The sequence below is a fragment of the Delphinus delphis genome, chromosome 5, assembly GCF_949987515.2.
Source record: "Delphinus delphis chromosome 5, mDelDel1.2, whole genome shotgun sequence".
NCBI classification, from domain to species: domain Eukaryota; kingdom Metazoa; phylum Chordata; class Mammalia; order Artiodactyla; family Delphinidae; genus Delphinus; species Delphinus delphis.
In genome coordinates, this window is record NC_082687.1 from 13,062,586 (window position 1) to 13,077,097 (window position 14,512).

At 35.0% G+C, this 14,512-nt stretch overlaps 1 long non-coding RNA gene across 2 annotated transcripts in view; it reads right to left on the reverse strand.

The window, feature by feature from the left end:
• LOC132425744 (uncharacterized) overlaps positions 1-14,512 on the reverse strand; it is a 169,536-nt gene that overhangs the window by 21,283 nt on the left and 133,741 nt on the right. For both annotated transcript variants that reach the window (XR_009519493.1, XR_009519494.1), the window contains exon 3: positions 6,707-6,794. This is a non-coding gene — a long non-coding RNA (uncharacterized lncRNA). The remainder of the gene's footprint in view (positions 1-6,706; positions 6,795-14,512) is intronic.

The following is a 14,512-nucleotide window of genomic DNA, read 5'->3' on the forward strand; positions in this document are numbered from 1 at the left end:
ACCTTCTCCTTTACCCATTCTTCCACACACCCTCAAAGGCCTGCTCAAATAGCACATTCTTAGGGAAGCCTTCTCAGAAACCCAACTTGATCGCATCCTCCTGTCCTGTACTTCACAGCATCTCTGCTGCTCATTCAGAGCTCAGTGAGTTTTGAACATATATGTTTAACCATGTTATTTGACTATTATCTTCTCTTTACCTTTAGTTCCATGAGGGTCAATTAAGTCTGTTCTGCTCTTTTCTTTATTCTTAGCATCTACAAGGTACCTGGCACATTGTAGATAGTTAATAGATATTTTTTGTATAACTAAATGACTAATAGATTAAATAAATGAATGAATGAGTAGATGCGAATTGAGTTATGTGAATGAATGTTGTTGCCAAGGGTTATGTCCGGCTAAATTTGAAATATATATAGCTATTAATGTAATTTAAAATTTCTGAAGAATTAAAAAAACTTTCTTCATTATTTTATAGCCTATTACATATTTTTTCAAAAAATTATGCTTCACTTTATCATCTAAATGACTTTGGATTTGTTTTTTATCTTAAACTACAAACGTCTTGACCACAATGTTCTTTACAAGTCATCTAAGGCTTCCTAGAAGTTCATAGCCCAGGGTCTTACACATAATAGAATTTACTATATACAGCATTAATTTGCAATGCATTAATTCAGCTTCTCTAAGATCTGGTGTTTTGTTTTGCCTAATGGAATTAACCATTTGTCTGATTTCTCTTCATTTGTTTTCACTGAGAGACATAGTTAACTTGACTTATACTTGGGGATTTATTTTCATCATAAGATCTTTATAAAGAATGCATCCATTTCTGATCTTTTATTTTTTTTGGCTTGGTTTTTATTTTTCTGAGTTATTATGCTTTGATTTTTTGTGTGTGTTTATTTTTTCAGGATTTAATTACAATTAAGTTTAAGGACCTAAGTGTAGATTTTCTACGACTGCCTCAGGAAGTTTTTTTTGTTTGTTTGTTTGTTTGTGTTTTTTTTGCGGTACACGGGCCTCTCACTGTTGTGGCCTCTCCCGTTGCGGAGCACAGGCTCCGGACGCGCAGGCTCAGCGGCCATGGCTCACGGGCCCAGCCGCTCCGCGGCATGTGGGATATTCCCGGACCGGGGCACGAACCCGTGTCCTCTGCATCGGCAGGCGGACTCTCAACCACTGCGCCACCAGGGAAGCCCTCAGGAAGTTTTTTTAAACATGGGTGGAGTGCAGCACTATTTAAAGGAAAGTATAATATTTTGATCAGTTTTCCATATTTAATTTACATTTTTTTGAAGTTTGCTTTTTTAACAGTTTTATATATTAAATCAAAATATGTAATTACAAATATGACTGGCATCTTAGAAATTTTGCCTTGGAAATGAAAGTGTTCTGATCTTTATTATTCTTGGGTTTCCCGTCAGGTTTAATGCTAAAATTATTGTTTTATCCTACTATCTTATTTTCATCTATTTTCTCCTCTAATTTAGTCCAGCATTTGTCAATGTTTTTGTTCTCAGGACCTCTTTATATTCTTAAAAAGTATTGATGATTCCAAAGAGCTTTTGTTTGTGTGGGTTATATCTATCCATATTTATAATATTAGAAATTAAAACAGAAATATTTAAAATATTTATTTTTTCAATCATTTAAAGTAACAATAAACTCCGATATGCTAACATAAATAGTTTAATAAAATGAGTTATATTTTCCAAAACAGAAAAAAATACTGAGAAGAGTAGCATTGTTTTTCGTATTTGCAAATCTCTTAATAGAAAAGACCTGTTTCAAGAATCTAGCCTGGGGCTTCCCTGGTGGCGCAGAGGTTGAGAGTCCACCTGCCGATGCAGGGGACACGGGTTCGTGCCCCGGTCCGGGAGGATCCCACATGCCGCGGAGCGGCTGGGCCCGTGAGCCATGGCCGCTGAGCCTGCGCGTCCGGAGCCTGTGCTCCGCAACGGGAGAGGCCACAATGGTGAGAGGCCCACGTACCGCAAAAAAAAAAAAAGAAAAAAAAAAAGAAACTAGCCTGGTGGTTACCAGCCAGGGGCGAGAGGGTGGGAGCGACTGGAGATATTGACCAAGGAGTACAAGCTTCCAGTTATAAGATGAATAAGTTCTGAGGATCTAATGTACAGCACAGTGATCAGAGTTAACAATACTGAATTATATACTTGAAAGTTGCTAGGAGAGTAGATCTTAAACATTCTCACCACAAAAAAGAAATGGTAATTATGTGACGTGATGCAGGTGTTAGCTAACGTTATGGTGATAATCATTTTGCAATATATAAGTGTATCAAATCAACATGCTGTACACCTTAAACTTACCCAATGTTAAATGTCCACTGCATCTTAATAAAGCTGGAAAAAAATTTTTTTAAATTTTTTAAGTGAGTAATGTATAGATTAAAAGAAAACAGCTCTTTCTAGTCATGCTGAAAGGTCAAGCAAAATCAGGAGTAAGCAGTGATCATTGAACTTAGCAATGTGATCCTGGGTCACACTGCTGATTCCTCAGCGCTTCTCTCACCTGAGAAATTAAATATTTAGTTAGGCATCTCAAAAATATGGGAGTGTTTCTATTCTAACATAATCCATATGCCATAATAATCTTAAAGGTGGTCTGCCCTTACTTCTATCTTATTTCACATAAAAACACTAAGTCAGAAAATAAAAAAGTCATAAACCATATAATTACCAAACATCCAGATGGTCCTACACTTCTTAAAATGTTCTTCCTATTCTTATGCAACTCTCCTAGTGAGTTTATTCCTATAATCTTGTTTCCTTTTCTCCTACATATAACTAATAGTGCATTCCCTGTTTTTCATTAAGGCATGAAGATGAATGGACTTTTGTTTTATGACTTTCAGGTTATTCGAACTTATGAAAGATTTTTTTATAGATAATCATAAAATTATGATTAAATAGAATTTGAGATTATATTAAACACATTTGTTGAAGTGCAGAATATCTCTATAAATAAAGTACTGAACTGATACATCTTTTAAAGTAAGCAAAAATAAGAAAAGTTTTAAAACAACTTGCATTATCATAGATACACTTTCAAGGAAACTTTTTCAATAATTTACTAATAAAGCATTTAAGTTACCAACAAATTGAAATAATCTAAAGTTAATCAAGGTTTGACATATAAAATATCTTTTCATGTAATTACTTTCCATAACTATATTATTTCTTGATTATTTTATTTATAAAATTATTTATAGCCCCTATATATTTACATAGAAAGATGTCCACAATATATTGTTGAGCAAAAAAAAAGCAGGTTTTAGAATAGTGTGATTAGTATTATTCCATTCAGGATTTTTAGAAATCTACATATATTACATGTATGTTTGCAAATATATGGGAGGAAACTGGGAGAATATATGTCAAATTATTGACATTATTTATAGTCCTAGTAAGGGGTTAAAAGAAAGGATTGTGTTTTATACACTTTTATATTGTTTGGGATTTGCCACTAATAAATACTATTTTCTATGTCTTTAAAATATATTAGATTGTCAAAAACAAAGTTTCTCCTTTCATTTTGACAAAGTATTTGTTTTAGTATATACATGTCTGTAACTTGGATTATACATACTTTTCATATATTAAAATATATATCAATAAATATTCTTGTTTTGGTAAGAAGAGGGTTTTTTTAACAAATTAGAATCAGAATTTTAGGACTTCCGTTCTCTGGAGTTTTAAATAATCACAGCTGCACAGGTGCAAAAGCTACAAGACAGTGAATCAAGAATGATTGCTAGAGACAGCCTGCATATTTCTCTTAATGTAAAATCCTATTATGAAATAATACTTTGTGGTTCTCTGAAAATTGAAGAAACCAGTTGCAATCATTTAAGTTTTATGAGGTTTTTTAGTTAATTGCATTTTCCAGCTTTCTTATTAGTTGCATTGAGGTAAATCAAGATTTTGTTCTCCTGCTTTTAGTTCTATGTGCTTGTTTTCTAACATGTTGTCATAGAGATCAAGAAGAAAGAGACTTTATGTCTAGCGCCAATTTGTTCCAAAAATGAGACCAATTGTCACAAAAATACATAAAGTACCTCAAATTACCAATGACTTTCACCAAAAATCCAAATACAGTTATTACATATTATCAGTAATAATACAACTCTCATCTTTACTACCCTATACAAGAGACTGTTTTCTCAACTTTTTTAGTTTACCTTGAAAAAATTGTTGTGTAAAAAGCAAGGTGAAATGGCCGGCAGATCGTGTTCACCAGGACAAAGCAACATCTCACAGAAAACCTTTAACCTGCAAAACATCAACCTGCATCCTTTCACTTGTGAGAAGAGAGTCCAAGTGTCTGATGCAAGAAATCTAACAGGCAACAAGAACCCAGCACAATTAGAAACACAGCAGAGAAAGAGCATGCAATCAGCTGTAACTAACCATCTTTTCAAAGAAAAATTTCTTTGAATTCCAATCAAGACAGCTCTGTCTTGTAGACTGAGGATGATTTTGAGGGGTGGGCTCACGGGAATATTACTAATCCTCTAACTCACAATAGCAAACCTCAATAGACTAGCCTTCCACACTACATGGCTCTGACTCAGCCATGGCAAATTCACTTATCCTGTTTCAGGCTAATTAAAATAAGTTTGTGGTAGCAATTTTACTGAAATTCTAGCTAACCTAAAGCAAAAGTAAATCGTAATATGCTATTTTCCTTATCTACTGAGTCGGAACCAATGCCAATTCTAGATTTGTCAAGAGTGCTCAGTACATTGATTATGCTTCCAAAAGCCAAATAATAAACATCTTTTAAATTATTTCACATGAGTAATATTGTTCACACACACCAGATTTCACCGAAAAGAAGCAAGGCACTTTTCCTTTTCTCCCGATCTGTAAATCAGTAAATATCCATGATATACAGAACACTCTGTCAACCACTGCATTTAGGTGAAGGGTGGGAATATTTATTCTTTTCCATTGTACCTTTAAAACATTTTTATCATGAGTATTTTTGTCAGTTAAATATAGCCTCGGTTGTTTTTTTCAAAACATTACTTCTCTTGCAAATAGTCTCGGATAAAAAATATATACTCTTCTTATAAGTGATCCAAAGAAAACCTGTGATATCTTTGCCTTTCTCCGAGGGGGAAAAATGCCAATTTATTTTTCCTTTTATGGGGAAGATATACTCCTTCTATTCTGGAGATATTCATTCACACCATTTTCTAGTTGGTAAAACTCTGATTTTAAATATTTGACCATGTCAAAGTGAGAAATAAATTTACTAAATGGTACCTTGCTGCCTATTTCCTTATCAAAGTGTGTCAGCAAGAGTCCCATCAAGAAAAGAGCTAGGAAAGCAGAAACTGCTCTAGATATTTCTATCAGGAACCAGGTAATTCTTAGAAAAATGGCTCAGAGACTACTGCAAAATCTCATATCTCAGAAGTCCACACGCCTTCCTGCTGCTGCCAGAGGAAGGAAAACATGGCACCAACTTCTCTTCACCCTGCAGGTCTGATACAAATGCATCTCCTAGCAGACTCTAACTCAGAACATGGCTGGGAATGTAGTTCTTAAGTGTCCTGCTATCTCCATACAAAGGAGAACACAGCAGAGGGGAAATGATGCTAAATTGCTAACAGATAATATGTAGGTAGCAGGTAGGATTGAGGTGAAATCTGTCCCAGTGGTAATGTCCAAAGACGTTTAAGCTGTGATTTAACAACTCATTGTATAACTACTGAGATGAATAATAGTTATAATCCACTCTCAGTTATCCATTTAGGGAATTTTCCTCTTTGATCCTCCCATTTTTATTTCCTTGACCACTTGGATAGGGAATTTAAATCCCCTAAATACTTCCTAAATACTAATTTCAATGATCTAAGAGATAAAAACCATAAATTAACTTACCATATACCTGTATCTACATTACTATATATCTATGGAGAGAATATACTAGGTGCAAGGCATGTACTGGAAGTCGCTCTGTCGGATGCAAAGATAGCCCCTGCCTTTCAAGTGTTCACAATTATTGGGAAGCGAAATGAAAATACAATCAATATAACTCAAGGCAGATTGTGTGCAACTAACAAGAGGCAAAAGAAGAAGTAGAGCAGGAGAGATTCCTATGAAGTAATAATGAGGAACTGGAGAAAGCCATGGGGAGGCAATGCTTTTTGAGGTGTAAGGATTCTGACAGATGGAATTGGAGTGAGGGGCATGCCAGAACAAGAAGCCAGAGTGAGCAAAGTGAAGAGGCTGAAGAACTTGCTAGCATTAAAGTAGCAACAGATACTACAACAGATGCCCACAGGGGCCAGCAGTGATGGAAATGAAGCAGCCTATGTGGAGACTGTGGCCAGAAAGTGAATGCACAAGCCACCTAAGGAATGTCCCTGGTGAAAACGTTGGCCCCGCGTTATCAGAGCTTCCATTGTTCAACCGAAGTGAAAACTCATATTCTAAAGTAAAACTCCAATTTTAAATTGTTAACACCTAATTAAAACAAAAACTAAAACAACTAAAGCCTGTTCAAATCAAATAAAACGCATCTATAGCCCATATATGGCCCCAGGGCCATCGATTTGCAACTTCTGGGTCAGATGCCCTCTACAACCCCATCCAAGGAATTCTGGTTTCAATTATGAACTTCATTGAATAATATATGTTCATCTTTTAAAATTATGCATATTAAGCCTTACCTCAGAAATTTTCTTCCTATAAATTGTGTGTCTTTGAGTTTCTTCATAAATCATTGTAGAGCTCTTTAGACTTTCATTTGCAAGGGGCCTAGAGTGATGTGGAGAAGTGACAAGAAAGGGAAAACAGAAAGAAGATAATTAGAAATGCAGATTCTACAGACATTTACCAGTGTAACTAATATTTATCAGTCTCTGAGAATTGAAGACTGATGATTTTATTTATTTTCACTAACCAGGGAGAGAATAATGAAAATTGTTTGTAGTAGAGGAAATGTTGACTTTCTGGAATAATAATAATTAATTACATTAGCAGAGGTATACCCTGCTAATATACCCAATGAATATAGATATTTAAAATCCAGTCTACTGTAATGTTTCCTTCCATGTGTGGACATTCTTTATTTTCAAACATTGCTTATTAACTAATTATTTCCCCCAAACTGTGTGATCATACCATCATACATAACAAAAAAAAGGATAGTAATAACAGGGCATAGGTCAAGAAGTAAAAAAAAAATGCCTAAAAAGTAGCCTTAGTGCTGTCTTGCTTTACAAGCAGTTTCAAACTGAGTTGAATGCTGTACCAGTGAAAAATCGATCTACGTTTTGTAAGAAATTTAACAAAAGACGCAAATAATATCGTAAGCCATTACATGAAGTTTCTACTTTCAATCAAACAGGCCAATGTTAATATTGAATTAACTATGTTAATACTTCTGATCACATAAGTCTTCTGTGTGTGATCTGCCACCAGGGGAAATCACATTTATCTGAATTTCAAGGAGGAGAGAACTCCTCAGGAGAATCTCTTTTAATAGTGTCGTTATGTACTCAGAAAACATTTCAGACTAGAAACTTGGATAGATATTTGAATTGGGCTTTTCCCAATAGTGGTGCTTTTTCAATAAGATAGCAGAGTAGCTAATGGAACATAATGAAAAAGATCAACAATAAAATCAACAATTTCAGAAAAAGAAAAAAACCACCTGACAATGTTCTCTTTGCTTACAGTTACCGCTTCACAGAACAAGCAGTGTAGAGTGTAGGTAAGCATACATACTTTCAGTCTCAGAACAAAGAATAAAAATCTAAAAAGGTAAAAATGAAAATGTGTGCTATTCCGCTGCAATGTGGCTGAGAGTTATAAAGGCCCTATGAACAATATTGAGTTTGTGGCGGCACAATCACATCACGAAAGATTTACTTTCACTCTGCAAACTCAATATAGGGCAATAACAGTCTATTACAAGCAGAGCAATACAACATCAAAGGAATGTTTAAAAGAACCAGACAGAACCTTTAAATCAACACAATTGGGTTATCTTCCCCCAAAGGAAGCACCATGGGAGAGCTCATAGCACGGTTTTTCAAGAGGTATTACTAATTTACCATAAGTTATATTTAATACACCTTTAAAATGTGTTTTGTAATCTTTCTCCACTTTTTAGAACACAGAGCAATAAATTAAAAGAGAAACAGTCCCCACAGAGCAAGAGACTGGGAGAAAAAATGGCAATAATTTTATTCTTTGGGGGTTTAACATTTCAAATAATTTTTCCAAGCTGAAAAGGCTGTATTGGATCTTTTCCTTCTCAATTTCAATAAGATTCTTTAAATATGAATCTAGAGGAATAATAGTAAATAAAATAATAGTAAGTTTCTACTATTTATATTTATAAAATTGATTCCAAATTCCATTAAAAATAGCAATATTCATCATAACATATTTGAAAACTAGTAAGACATCCTCTTTAACATCTCCAGTAAAGAAGTAAGCAATTTTATTCTGCCTTCTTATGACTGAAATGAACATTTGACAGGTTGAGTTTCTTATCCAGGTCATGTCAAAAATGGTAACAGAATTTATTGTGGAGTAGTACTATTCATTGCTGGCAGTTCTCAGGCATTTTCTCAGCATTTTACTATTTCCACATGCATTTCTATTTTTAATGTATATAATAGTGTGTTTCATTTAATAAAGTATTGATATAAGGTATTATTTTTCTATGTATAAAGAGATGTTACTTTTCTATATGTAGAGCACGGGTTTTGTTGTTATAAACTTTAAATCCACGCATTTGTGTTTCCCATGAGGATAAAGGGAATAACCGAGTATCATCAAAACTTCGCCTCATCTATTAATGTCTGATATTTGCACACATAAAGTCATAAATTTCTATATGATGCTAATAGAACTGCTTCTCCAATTCTTTCAAAAGATTTCTGCCTTTTGTTTAGCATTTTTGTTTTGGCTTAAGTTATCCTGATTCATACCAGAGATATATATGCAAAAGGCTTTAAATTCTGGATAATTTGTATCTGTAATGGCTTTTCAGTACATGAATATTTTAGTACTGAAAACACACCCACAGCAGGTGCACGAAACTGCCTGTAACACATGGCATATGGGAAAGTACTAGGGTTTGTCCCTTTTGATATAGCACGGTTTTATTGGCATCATACTGTAAGATTTTGTAATAAATCAGATAGTGTATGGATTTATACTTATACGTCTGGTGTTGGAAAATATTTAATTCATGTTTATAATGTTTTTAATTTTATAACCAGCTTCCTAAATTTCTTTTCAATTGACCTTTGTGTCAAAACCATTTCATTTGAAATTGCCCATTACCAGATAATCTTTTCAGCTATCTGAGTTGTTTTGCCCTTTTTCTTTTTTGAAGCATGTTCTTTTTTAGAAGTCCATCCAACTTCTTCATACTAATATTGTGAATTTAAAGGCAAAACTCTGAACCATATTTGTTATACTTGTGCCCGGGCAGTAGAAATTAATTTCATCGGTTATTACATACCCTTGGTGAGGTTTTTGGAGTTCCATTATTTGAAACAATTGTTGTGAGTGTGATAGAATTTTCATATTTCATATTGATGTGATTAGGATATGTGTTCCCAACATGTGTTGGCAGGTTTAGCTTGTTAGCTTGTTTATAATCATCAGACCTGGTCCACTGAAATAATAACTAGGAATTCACATTTTTCCCCCATCCATTCAACCAATTCTCTCACTAAGATCCAATGTCCAACAAGAAGCTTCATGTCATACGCAGTTCTAATGTTATAAAAACAACCACACTGATATTTGTTCACTGCCTGATGTCAGCACAGTGGTTAAAAGAATATATACCCTGGAGTCAAACGTGACTTTGAAATTCTGCTCAACTACTTAATAGTCACGTGATTGTGTCTCAATTTCTCTTCTATAAACAGAGATAACAGTAATATTTATAGGTTGCTATAAGGATAAAATCAGATTTTGCTTATAAAATGCCTAGCTCTATGGCATATAGTATGTCCTCATGAGATGTTAGCTATTCTTATTGAAAAAATATGTTCAGAAATGCTCTGACACCTTCCAATTAGCGTCATGAGTATTACAAAGTTTACCCAACTATGGAACCTACTGGCTGTGATAAAACAAAATAAGAATGTTGACTCTTGTGCAGAGATTATAGGACCAACACCTGCTGCCTAACAGTAGTGGGACTCATACCAAGTATCAATGAATGAGTAACCACCCTAAATAGCTATCACAGTCATAAGGCAGTTGGTTCTATAGTCTAGATCTGTTTAAGAATTGAACCAAGTCACCTGCTGACTATAACAGCCATTCAGAGGAGTGATATAAAATTTAATGTTAGTGATTAGCTCTTATGATATAACATCATGTGTATATTGCTTTCCAAGACTTGCTTAAAGAACATTTTAGAAATGATACTCAGGGTTGTTTCAGTAATAGAAGTGAAGCACCATCTATTTTTACTAAATCATGGCCTGTAAAAAAAAAACTGCAATTCAATGGCATCTAGCTCATCAATATTTTTAATTAAGGTAGAGCGGAGAATATGACTATTGTCAGAAACAGACAATTCATAGCAGTTGGCTTAACAGAAATTTTCTAAAAATAGATCACACTCTTTTAACAGTGAGGCTTGACATTAAAAATTACAATAAATGTATTATTAAGGTTTTATTAATTTTCTTTCATCATTTGTTATTAATTGACCAAATTTATGCTTGCGTTTTATTTGGGAATATTGCTTCTGCTGGACTGGTATGCCCCTTTTTGTCCTTAACCACTTCCTATAAAGTGGCAAAAGTAGACCATCCTTTCACTATTTTCTGGTTGACTGCCATATCTTAGGAAACACTCTTCTTCCCTCCCTAAGAAAATTCTATGAGTGGCACAGAAATATTTGAAGTTAACACCATCTTGGTAGGTACATTCATAGTTCATTAAATATATATTCATTTCTTTTATTTGTGATTACATGTATTTATTTGGCCTTACTCTGAGTCTGCTATTTTCCTTCAAATTCCCTGTAGGCAGAATTTATATTTCCTACCTTTTTTCTCCTATTTCCTCCATACTTGGTACAGTGCTCTTCAAAAGCACTTAAATATGGCATATAGTATGTACTCAAGAACATAACAAAGGATAGGATAGGTTTGTCTAGGATCCATTAAAAGATCAAGATGTCTTTAACGGCCTGAGTGGTTCAAATTCTCACACTTTATTATTATTTTTAAAAATTTTAATAGGGATCAAAACATTTTACTAAAGAATTGATACTACTCTGGTATATTTTCCCATATTGCCCAGCAAATATGAATAAGTTAATCAATAAATTAATGCATGAAGACAGATAAAAGAGTTCCAGGGTCTTTCTACAAATCACAGCCAATTAATGCAAACTAAGAATTTCTAGTTATTAAGACCAATGGTCTTTGCGGCCTTCTCAAATACAAAACAAAAAGTATTATATTACTTTATATCTCAATGGAAATTTACAAGCAGGGTGAGGTTCCCATTTATCCCCAATCTAGAGACGATGTTGATGATAAAAACAAGTCCAAGGACCAAAAACAAGTGAAATGTGGCCAATGACTTCAAAGAACCAATTCTAGGTTTACTATGCTTGTATCTGAGAGATATCTGGGATCCTGGATGTGTTAGAGGATGACCTCAGTCTGGGAATTAATCCCACCTAAACCCCCAATATTCCTCAAGATTAGACTAATCTCTTAAAATTTTGGGTGAGATGCCAGGATTTTTCAAATTAGGTGCTGACTAACTAATAAATACCCAACTACCCTTACTGCTTCCACAGCCCAAGGTGCCAGCCACACAGCTGCATATGATGGTATATAATAGATTCTACATACCATCCATGTTCTATCCACTCTCTTCTCCTGTTACCCTTCCTAACAAAATTCTAGGAATCCTTCAAGATCTGGATAAAATATAATTTCTTTTCTCAATTATTTCAGGAGTCATTTCCAAACCTTACCATTCACATGCCCATCACCTCCCTCCCTTCAGCCTTTTGCTTATTCAACAAATATTATTTGAGCATCCAGGCACTCTTCTTTATACTTGGTCTGAGCCAAGCAGATAAAACTCTTGCCCTTGTAATGCATAATTTCCTTTTTTTTTCAGCATCCGAAATCTTTTTGCTTATGTGCTGCCGAAGCAAACACTATAATGTTTAATTTCTAATAGAAGAATAATTAACTATTCTTTCTATGTTCTCACATTACATTATTATTGCATTTGTCACATTTATTGTAGATAGTTGTTTATATGTCTTTCTTACTGGATAGCAAGGACCAGATAACAATTATCTTTTCAATTTTTATCACCAGCACCCAGCACATTGCCTTGCACCATGACATAAGGGAAGAGGCAAAACATACTATACAGTTTGGAGGCTCCCTATTAAATTTGAATTTGCTCAATATTTATAATTTCGTTACCAATTGCTGCTTAAAAAACTAACCTAAAAAATTAGTTGCTTAAAACAATGCTCACAATTTTATAGGTCAGAAATTTGGAAAGGGCTCAGTGGGGTGGCTCATCTCTGATCCACATGGCTTCAGCTAAAGCTATGGTGGCTGAGGCTGGATTATTCTCTTTCGGGATGCCTTCTTCATTCACATTTTCGGTAACTTGCAGCAACTAGTTCTCCTCTCTCTCTCTTTCTCTCTCCCTCCCTTCCTCCCTCTCTCTTCACATAAGTTCTTATCCTTCAGGGCCTCTCCATGAGATATGGGCTTCCACAGCATGGTGGTCTCAAGATAGTCACACTGCTCACACGGCGGATGGTTTCTAAGAGGTAGAAAGCAGAACTGCCAGGCCAGTTAAGGGCTACACCAGGAACTGGCACTGCATCATTTTCTAATGGTCAAAACAGTCATGAAGACTGTCCAGATTTAAGGAGATAGAGAAATAGACACCACCTCTTGATGGTGGAGTGGCAGGTAGTACAGAGGGCAGTGGAATGACCATATTTTGGTGGTCATTATTTATGATAGATGTCTAATATGTCTAATCAGCCATAATGTGTTTAGGGGACATATCAGCATTGAAGTCAGATTTAAACTGTTACTGAGCAAAAATAACCTACTCCTATCTCAAAGATTTTATTTTCATATACTAAATGGGTGGTGATGAAAAACATTGAGCAAGCAAGAATTCTAACAACTTCTAATATCAATATTTTAAAAAACATACCTCAAAGTTATTAAAGGGGATTTACTAAGTTTTTCAAATTAAAAACACTTGATATCTCAATTGTGTTCCTTCTAAAACTTACACAATTTTGAGTTATTTCTTAGACATGTATTTCTCATTAACGTTTTTTTTTTTTTTTTTTTTTTGCGGTACACGGGCCTCTCACTGTTGTGGCCTCTCCCGTTGCGGAGCACAGGCTCCGGACGCGCAGGCTCAGCGGCCATGGCTCACGGGCCCAGCCGCTCCGTGGCATGTGGGATCCTCCCGGACCGGGGCACGAACCTGTGTCCCCTGCATCGGCAGGTGGACTCTCAACCACTGCGCTACCAGGGAAGCCCCTTCTGTATAGTTTTTAGTTAAGATTATCCTTGATCCTTGGGCTAATTTGAGAAGGTTCCCCAAATCAATCCCAACAGGAACAAGTAGGCCAAGCACATGTCACCTCATTTTCTAGACCCCTTTCATAGTATAGTATATTATGTGCCCTGATATTTTTTTCCAGCTGCTTATAGTCCTTTGGGGAATTCAACCATTTATTATGGAAATAAGAAAACTGGCCACATAGTAGAAGGCTAAATAATTGTATTTGGGGGGGAAATTATGGGTATGAATATTCAATTATGGTTTTGTGAATGTATATCTGTGGTGTTTTAGTTTAAGTCATCAACTTTGCATTATGATTGTACAGCAAGTTTTTCATTGCTCTTTTTACCCTATTCATGTTATAGTGTCTATAAAATAACACTTTATGTTAAAATCAATCTCTATGTGGTTTTAGTAATTCAAGGTGGCATTTATAATTTTCTTGTAATATGAATTAGTATGAGTTTACTTAAATGGTCAACAGCATTAATACAATGCAAAGCACTGCCATAATTCAGGTATAGAAACTCTGGTTTATTACTCAAGGTTGAAAGCCCCTTTACTTATAATTTTCCTTAATAAAACATTCAAATTGAAAAGAAGCCAAGTTCCCTGAGGAAACTACTGAAATGTCTCTACAGAGAAGAAAATCAACTACTGAAGCAGACATTTTTGAGAACCAAATTAAGAAATTTGGCCAGAAAAAAAGGCAGTGTGTATTTGGACCCAAGGAGTGGGTGAAATAATGCTGAAAGAACCCTGTTCACCCTCTGTGCATTTGCAACATTATAGGATGGGCTCCAGGAGTCCTGCCTTGCTGATATGCCACTCCTATGACCCATGCAAGGCATATGATGAGGGTGATGAGGATGTCTTTACTTCTAAGTGTGGTCATGTTTCTGTGTGCTACC